Below are 7,752 nucleotides of genomic sequence, written 5' to 3'. Positions count from 1 at the left end.
TGACCCACTTTTGTTGCTCTTCAGAGGATAATCTTTGTTCTAAAAAGTATTTAAGGCTATCATGATCCGTTTTTACCTTGAAGTGTCTTCCCATTAGGTAGGATCGCCATTTCTTAAGTGCATGGAGTATTGCCAACATTTCCTTCTCATAAATAGCTTTGCTTAAAAACTTTCCCTTGATTGGACGACTTTCAAAAGCAATGGGTCTTTCATCTTGCATTAGAACAGCACCAATTCCATTTCCTGAAGCATCACATTCCACAATAAAGGGTTTTTTGAAGTCCGGTGTAGCTAAGACCGGTGCTTGACACATTGCCTCTTTAAGATGTTCAAAGGCCTTGTTTGCTTCCGGAGTCCATGAAAATGCATCTTTCTTCAATAATGTTGTTAGAGGTGCTGCTATTCTCCCATAATTCTTAACAAACTTGCGATAATACCCTGTCAACCTGAGAAATCCTCGCAGATGCTTTATGGATGTGGGGATTTTCCATTCCTTAATGGCTTTAATTTTGCTAGGGTCTACCTTAACTCCTTCATGAGATACAATATGAACCAAATATTCCACCTCCTGGACTCCAAAGAAACATTTGGATCTTTTTGCATATAATTGTTTCTCCTCCAATAGTTGTAACACCCTGTCAACATGTTCAACATGATCCTTCCAAGACTTGCTGTAGATTAGTATATCATCAAAAAATACTAACACAAATTTTCTAAGGAATGGTTTGAAAATTGAATTCATCAAACCTTGAAATGTTGAAGGTGCATTGGTAAGGCCAAAAGGCATGACCAAAAATTCATAATGACCCTCATGAGTTCTAAATGTTGTTTTTGGAATGTCTTCAATCTTCATTCTGATTTGATGATATCCTGAACAAAGATCCAACTTGGTGAAGTAAATTGATCCATGCAATTCATCCAGTAATTCATCAATGACAGGAATGGGGAACTTATCTTTAATAGTGAGCTTGTTGAGCTCCCTATAATCCGGACACATGCGCCATGATCCATCCTTCTTGTGCACCAATACTACTGGAGCAGAGAAAGAACTTTGACTCAGTTGAATTATACCAGCCTCTAGCATTTCTGCAACCATAAGTTCAATTTCACTCTTTTGGACATAGGGATATCTGTACAGCCTGATGTTTGGAGGAACACTTCCTGGAATCAGATGAATAGCATGATCATGATCACGCATAGGTGGGAGACCTTTGGGAGTCTCAAATACCTTGGAATGATTGTCCAAGACTTTTTGGAGATCTGGAGAAATAGATGATTCTGATGTGGAAACATCTAGCGAACATAATTGTGCAATTACACCTCTTTGCTCCCTTTTTAGAAGCTTTGTCATACCATTAGAGCTGATTATCTTTCCTGGTTTCCCTGCAATACCCCTTAATTCAACTTCCTTTCCTTCCGTAGAAAATTTGATGAAAAGTTCTTGAAAATTAAAAGCTATTGTACCCAAGGATTGTAGCCATTGGACTCCTAGTACAACATCAGCACCTCCCATTGGAATGGAAAGCATTAGGCTAGTCAATACATATTCTCCCATGGATAGCTTGATATTATGGCACTTTCCAGAGAAATTTATTGTTCCTCCATTTGCAATCATCACTTGACACTCTGGTGCTAGATATAGGAAGCAATTCAATTCTTTTGCTACCTTACAATGAATAAAATTGTGGGTGCTTCCTGAATCAATCAACACTATTACCTTTTTCTTCTTGATTTGTCCTTCTATCTTGATGGTTTGAGGAGTGGTAATTGCCGCCAATGCATTACAAGATATGGTCGGATTTATTTGTTCTTCATCTAGGCTTTGTTCCTAGAGTATATCCTCTTCTTTTGACCTTTCTTGCTCCTTTTCTTCTTCCTCTTCACAATATATGTAGAATAATTTCTTCTCAGCACACTTATGACCTTTAGTGTATTTGCTATCACAACTGTAACAAAGCCCTTTTGCTCTTTTTTCTTCCAATTGTTGTGGTGTCAACCTTATAGGTTGTGGAAGACTAGGGGCAACAACACTTCCGTCTTTATAGTTGTGAGTGGTATGCTTCCTGGTTGCCATAATTTTGCTTTCCATTTTTCTTGCTAACCTGAATGCCTTTTGTAATGAATCAGCTTCCCAAAGGAGAACATCATGTTGGATATTATCCTTTAAAGACCCTATGAACACATCAATCCTATGCTCCTCTGGAATATCTTTTACCCTTATGTTCAATTTTTGGAACTCCTCAATGTGCTCCATTATTGAACCCTTTTGTTTGAGACTTATCAATTGGCTAAAAAAAGTGTTACTTTTTGTATCCTCATAATGTGCTATCAATTCTTCCGTAAAAATTGCCCAAGTGATAAATTGTTTACGAGAGCAAAGCCATTGATACCATACAAACTGATTTGGTTCCAAATATAAAGTTGCCATACGTACCTTTTGTGTGTTTTGCACATTATTGAGATCGAAGAATTGCTCCATCTGTAATATCCATGTGGCGGGATCCTTGCCATCAAACTTCCTCATATCGATTTTTGGAATATGGTGGGTCTTCGATCCAACATTAGAGTCTATGGAATCATGATTAACATTTCTTTTGTTGTCATCATGAGTTTCCTTTACTACCCTTTCACCATTGGTGACCATTTCTTGTAGCAACTTATTCATATTTATCTTCAACTTGTCCATGTCTATCTTCAAATCTATCTTCAAATCGTCCATCTTAGCTTCTACGCCTTTCTTTAAACCATCCATATTAGCTTCTACATCTTTCATTAAACCATCCATCTTAGATTCTGTTCCTTTTTGTGCAAGTGACAATTGTTGCACTTGATCTCGTAATTTTGATATATCATGTTGCATTTCTTCCTCTTCTTCATGGGTCATGCTAGAGCGTTCAGGTTGCCTACTAGGTGTTTGCATTTTCTTTCCTCGGGGCATCAATTACCAATAATAATGCTTTATTATGCCCTTTTAATTCCTTCAAACTAATTTTTCAAACCAATCTTATGCAAAAATTAAAAAAAAACTACACACCTTTTTTCACTTTGTAGGAGCCTAATATTGAATCTGATGTATCTTTGTAATTTCGGATCACCCAATTCTAAATTTCTGACCTGCAGTAGCCCTCTGAGTCCTCTTTCCAATTCCACAAGTCTAACCCAAATTGGATTCTCCAAGGAAGAGTTATGCAAAATCGCCCACAGTGACTTGATTATAGACTAGTTCAGTAGAGCAAACTTGTACGACGTGCCACGAGTCACTGTTTCGACCTCTGGATCTGAAAAGTGCATACAAGAAACTACAGTCTGTCCTCTTTCTGTACCTTCTTATGAAATTCCAATCCGATCCCCAGGGAGAAAGTTGTGACGATTTTCCCCAGGTCACCTGTTTGGGATGTAATTCAGGAGTCTGCAAAAATATCAACTTCCTCAGATCATATCTCCACAAATTTACTGCAAAAAGATCTGAAATTCGGACCAGAGGTTCAGCGTGATTTCTTCTCAAATGGGTTTTTTTTGCAACTTCTGAAACGTCACAGAAAAAAAGTTCTAGCAAAAATGCTACGATGACCTGTTTGGAGCAACAAAACCCTAGAATCCAAAGCTCTAAAACCAAATGTTATGAAACCAGCTCAAGAAAAGATAGAAAAGATAGACCAACGCCTTAGAATTTAGCCTCTTCGAGAGGGAAACCTCCTTTACATTACATAAATGAACAATTCTTGGATGATTCAAATGACTAAACCTCCTTTCTATATATAGGAGTCTAAGGAGTCACAATATAATCGAGCCGACCTAACAATAATAATATAAAGCCACAAAAATAACAATAGAGGGATTCTATGGGGCACAGTAATAACAATACGGGGGCAATAGGGGCACAACAATATTAATAAGGGGTATAACTACAATAGTAATGGGGTAATCACTAGTATTATAGGGACCCAACAACATTTGAATGCATTCAATACTGTGGTAAGCCAATTATTATTTGTTGATATTAAAATTTTAGATGAAGATAAGTGCATTAGTTTGTTGTGTTCTCTACCAGATTCATGGGATAGTCTACTTATTGCAATAGGTAGCAATGCAACTGCCTTGCAGTTTGATTAAATATTCTCATCCTCGCTGATGGAGGAAATGGGATGGAAAAAATTGGAGAGCTAGAATGGTGAGGCATTTTCTGTACGAGGACGGTCCCAGAACAGAAACAAAAATAAGTCATCGAGTGGGAGATCTAAATCTAGAGGGAGATCTAAATCTCTAAGAAAACCTGTAAAGGTGTGTTGGAAATGCAAAAAGGAAGGGGACTACAAAAGGGACTATAAATTTAAAGATCCTGACAAAGGAAAGGGATTTGATGATGCTCCTTCTGCATAGGCGAAAACCACCTCAGATGAAGCTGGGGATGTGTACTTGGCTTCTTCAAGTACACATGTAGATCATGAGGCATGGTTGATTGACTCAGGTGCATCCTTTCACTTCACCCCCCATAGAGAGTGGTTCTGCGAGTATGAGAAATATGATGGTGGTGATGTATTCTTGGGGGATGATAGGAAGGCTAGAATCATTGGTCATGGAAAAGTCAAGTTGATGTTGCAAGGTGGAAGGATTAGACTTCCGAGTGTTCTGCATATTCCTGCATTATCCAAAAATCTAATTTCTGTAAGCAAGCTAGATGATGCAGGTGTAAAAACAATGTTCGAGAAAGATACTTACAAGATGGTTCGGGGAGCATTGGTATTGATGCAGGGAGTTTGGATTGGAACTTTATACAAGCTGCAAGGTAGAAATATTATTAATGGGTGTAATAGTTTTGTGGTTCCTGAAAGTGGAGCAGAAAATCTAGTGGTCTCAGGAGAAAAGACCATGCTATAGCATCAAAGGCTTGGACATATTGGAGAGAAGGGCCTTTGAATAATTCATGGTAAAGGTATGGTAGAAGGTATGACTAATAGCTCTCGATATTTTGATTTCTGTGAAAATTGTGTATATGGGAAGCAGAATCAGGTGAGTTTCCCCTCTGGTGGTAAGAGGGTGACACATATATTAGAGCTTGTGCACAGTGATGTGTTTGGACCTATGAAGGTTCCATCACTGGGTAAGTGTGTGTACTATGTATCATTTATAGATGACTTCTCAAGGAATACATGGATATATTTCCTCAAGAATAAATTTGAATTCTTTGACAGGTTTAAAGAATTTAAGGCTTTGGTGGAAAATGAGACAGAGAAGAAGATAAAGGTGTTGAGGACAGATAACAGTGAAGAGTTTTGCAAGAAAGAATTTGAAGAATTTTGTAAGAAGTATGGTATAGCATGACAGAAGACTACTCCATACACACTTGAGCAAAATGGAGCTGTAGAAAGAATGAAAAAGACGTTGAAAGGGCAAGAATCATGCTCAATGGTGCTAGGTTAGGATAGGAATTCTGGGCAGAGGTGATGGAGACTCCATGTTACTTGGTCAATAGATCACCTTCATCAGTGTTGGAGGATAAGACTCCGCAGGAGGTATGGATTGGTAAGAAACCCTCTCCTTCACATCTGAGGGTATTAGGATGTGATCCATATGTACATGTTCCAAAGGAGAAAAGAACAAAGTTGGATAGTAAATCTAAAAAGTGCATCTTTATTGGGTATAAGGATGGTTTAAAAGGTTATAATATTTGGAACCCAGTAACAAGGAATGTTGTGTACAACCGAGATGTGGTGTTTAGAGAGGTGAAAGATGTTATTAAACATGAAGTCTCATCAAAGGAACCTGAGAAGATAGAGTTTGAGCTTAAGGAGGAAGAATTAGACTCTACAATAGAAGAGGAATCAGAAGATGAAGAGCCATAAACTATGGTTGTGAGAAGATTAGTTTGAGAAAGAAGGAAGCCAGAAAGGTATAGTCCATTTGATTTATGTTCAATTTTTTCTTTATATATTACTAATGATGCTCTTAGAACTGTGAAGGAAGCAGTAGATTTAGAGGATGGAAAACTCTGGAAAGAGGCCATGGTTGATGAAATGGCATCTTTGCAGAAAAACGACGCTTGGGATCTAGTGGAGTTTCCGGCTGGAAGGAAACCCATTGGAAACAAATGGGTGTTCAAGAAGAAGACAAGTGCAATTTTCTTAGAAAAGAACCCTGCTTACCATTCATGGACAAAGCACATTGATGTTCAGTATCACTTTGTGTGGGATATGATAGAAGAAAAAAGGTGTTGCTGGTAAAGGTGGACACTTTGAAGAATACTGCAAATGCATTGACAAAATCTGTGAGCTCTAAGAAGTTCTCTTGGTTTAGAGAAACAATGGGCATTGTAGTGTTGGATCAATGACTAAGCTCTCTTGTGGCCCCTGTTGAAATAAAACAACAAGTGGGAGAATGTTGGGTTGTGTCATATTTTTTTTGGACCCATGGTTTTGCCCATGGATTTGTGCATGGTTTTCACACATGATTTTGGGTGCGATGGTTTTCGGTCCATGGTATTGGATGCTTCGGCATGTATATATATGCATTGTAATATTGAAAGGAACATAATGAAAAATCAATCTAGTAGTCCCGGTTTTGACATCTAGGGGAAAATCTTTGTGTATATTTATTTTATGTGTTATGCTCTCGCTATTGTTTATTTTTTTTTTTAGAACTCGTGTGCAAGTAATTTCTATATGGGGTTAAAACCTACAAAAAAAAGGCCATGATTATTTGTATGTAGTTTGGGATAGGTTCAACAAAATGTGTATTTTGATACCATGTAAAAAGAAAATTACAGCTGAACAAACTGTTCAATTATTCTTTTAGAATGTATAGGTGCATTTTGGATTGCCTACATCCATTACTAGTGATTGAGATTGTCTCTTTGATGGGAATTTTTGGTCAAACTTGTGGGGATTCATGGACACCAAATTGAAAAAGAGTACAATATTTCATCCATAAATATATGGTCAAATAGAGGTGGTGAATAGGATAGTGATACATCTTCTTTGTGGGTATTGCAACAAGCATCCTAAGTTGTGGGATGAACATTTGCACTACATTCAGAATTCTTACAACTAGGCCATGCACTCTTTAACTCAAACATCATTGTTTGAAGCATGTTTGGGATACTTTCCTAAGTCTCACTTGGATTTCATTTTTGGAAAGGATATCACTATTGATGGTCATAGTGACATAGAAAATGCAAGAAGTTTCACTGAACAAATCCAATTGGTACACCAAAGATTTCAAGAACATTTGGAAAGAGCCAAGGAAGGTACAAAGCAAGGCACGACAAGCATCATGTAGATCACAAGTTCCAAGTTGGTGATGAGGTTTGGCTTCACATTAGCAAAGAAATTCTCCAGGGAGAAGGTAAAAAACATAAACCAATTAGATATGGTCCATTCAGAATTCTGGAAAAGGTTGGTAACAATTCCTTCAGGTGAGATTTGCCTTCATATATGAAAATTTATATTGTTGTTAATGTTGAGAACTTTAGGTTGTGTGAGCCTCCTTTGATTGAAGATTAAGGAGAAAATGTCCAAATTCATTCCATTGAAGATTTTTTTCCTGAATACCTTGATGAACACAAAAAGACACCATTTTTTACAGAAGAACAAGGTCTTCAGAACAAGGGAGTGTGGACTACCTTCGAGTAGGGCTCAAAGGAACCATCTATACATAATTCGATGCAATACATCCAAAACGTTGAAATTGAAATATTACAAATTTGGTTAAAATCATTAAATTAAAAAGTGTATTGAGTTGTAAACAGATGTTCTT

This window comes from Pinus tabuliformis, chromosome J, assembly GCF_031772625.1.
Source record: "Pinus tabuliformis cultivar Carrire ecotype Pingquan chromosome J, CPIR1, whole genome shotgun sequence".
Lineage (NCBI taxonomy): Eukaryota > Viridiplantae > Streptophyta > Pinopsida > Pinales > Pinaceae > Pinus > Pinus tabuliformis.
This window is presented reverse-complemented; position numbering follows the sequence as displayed.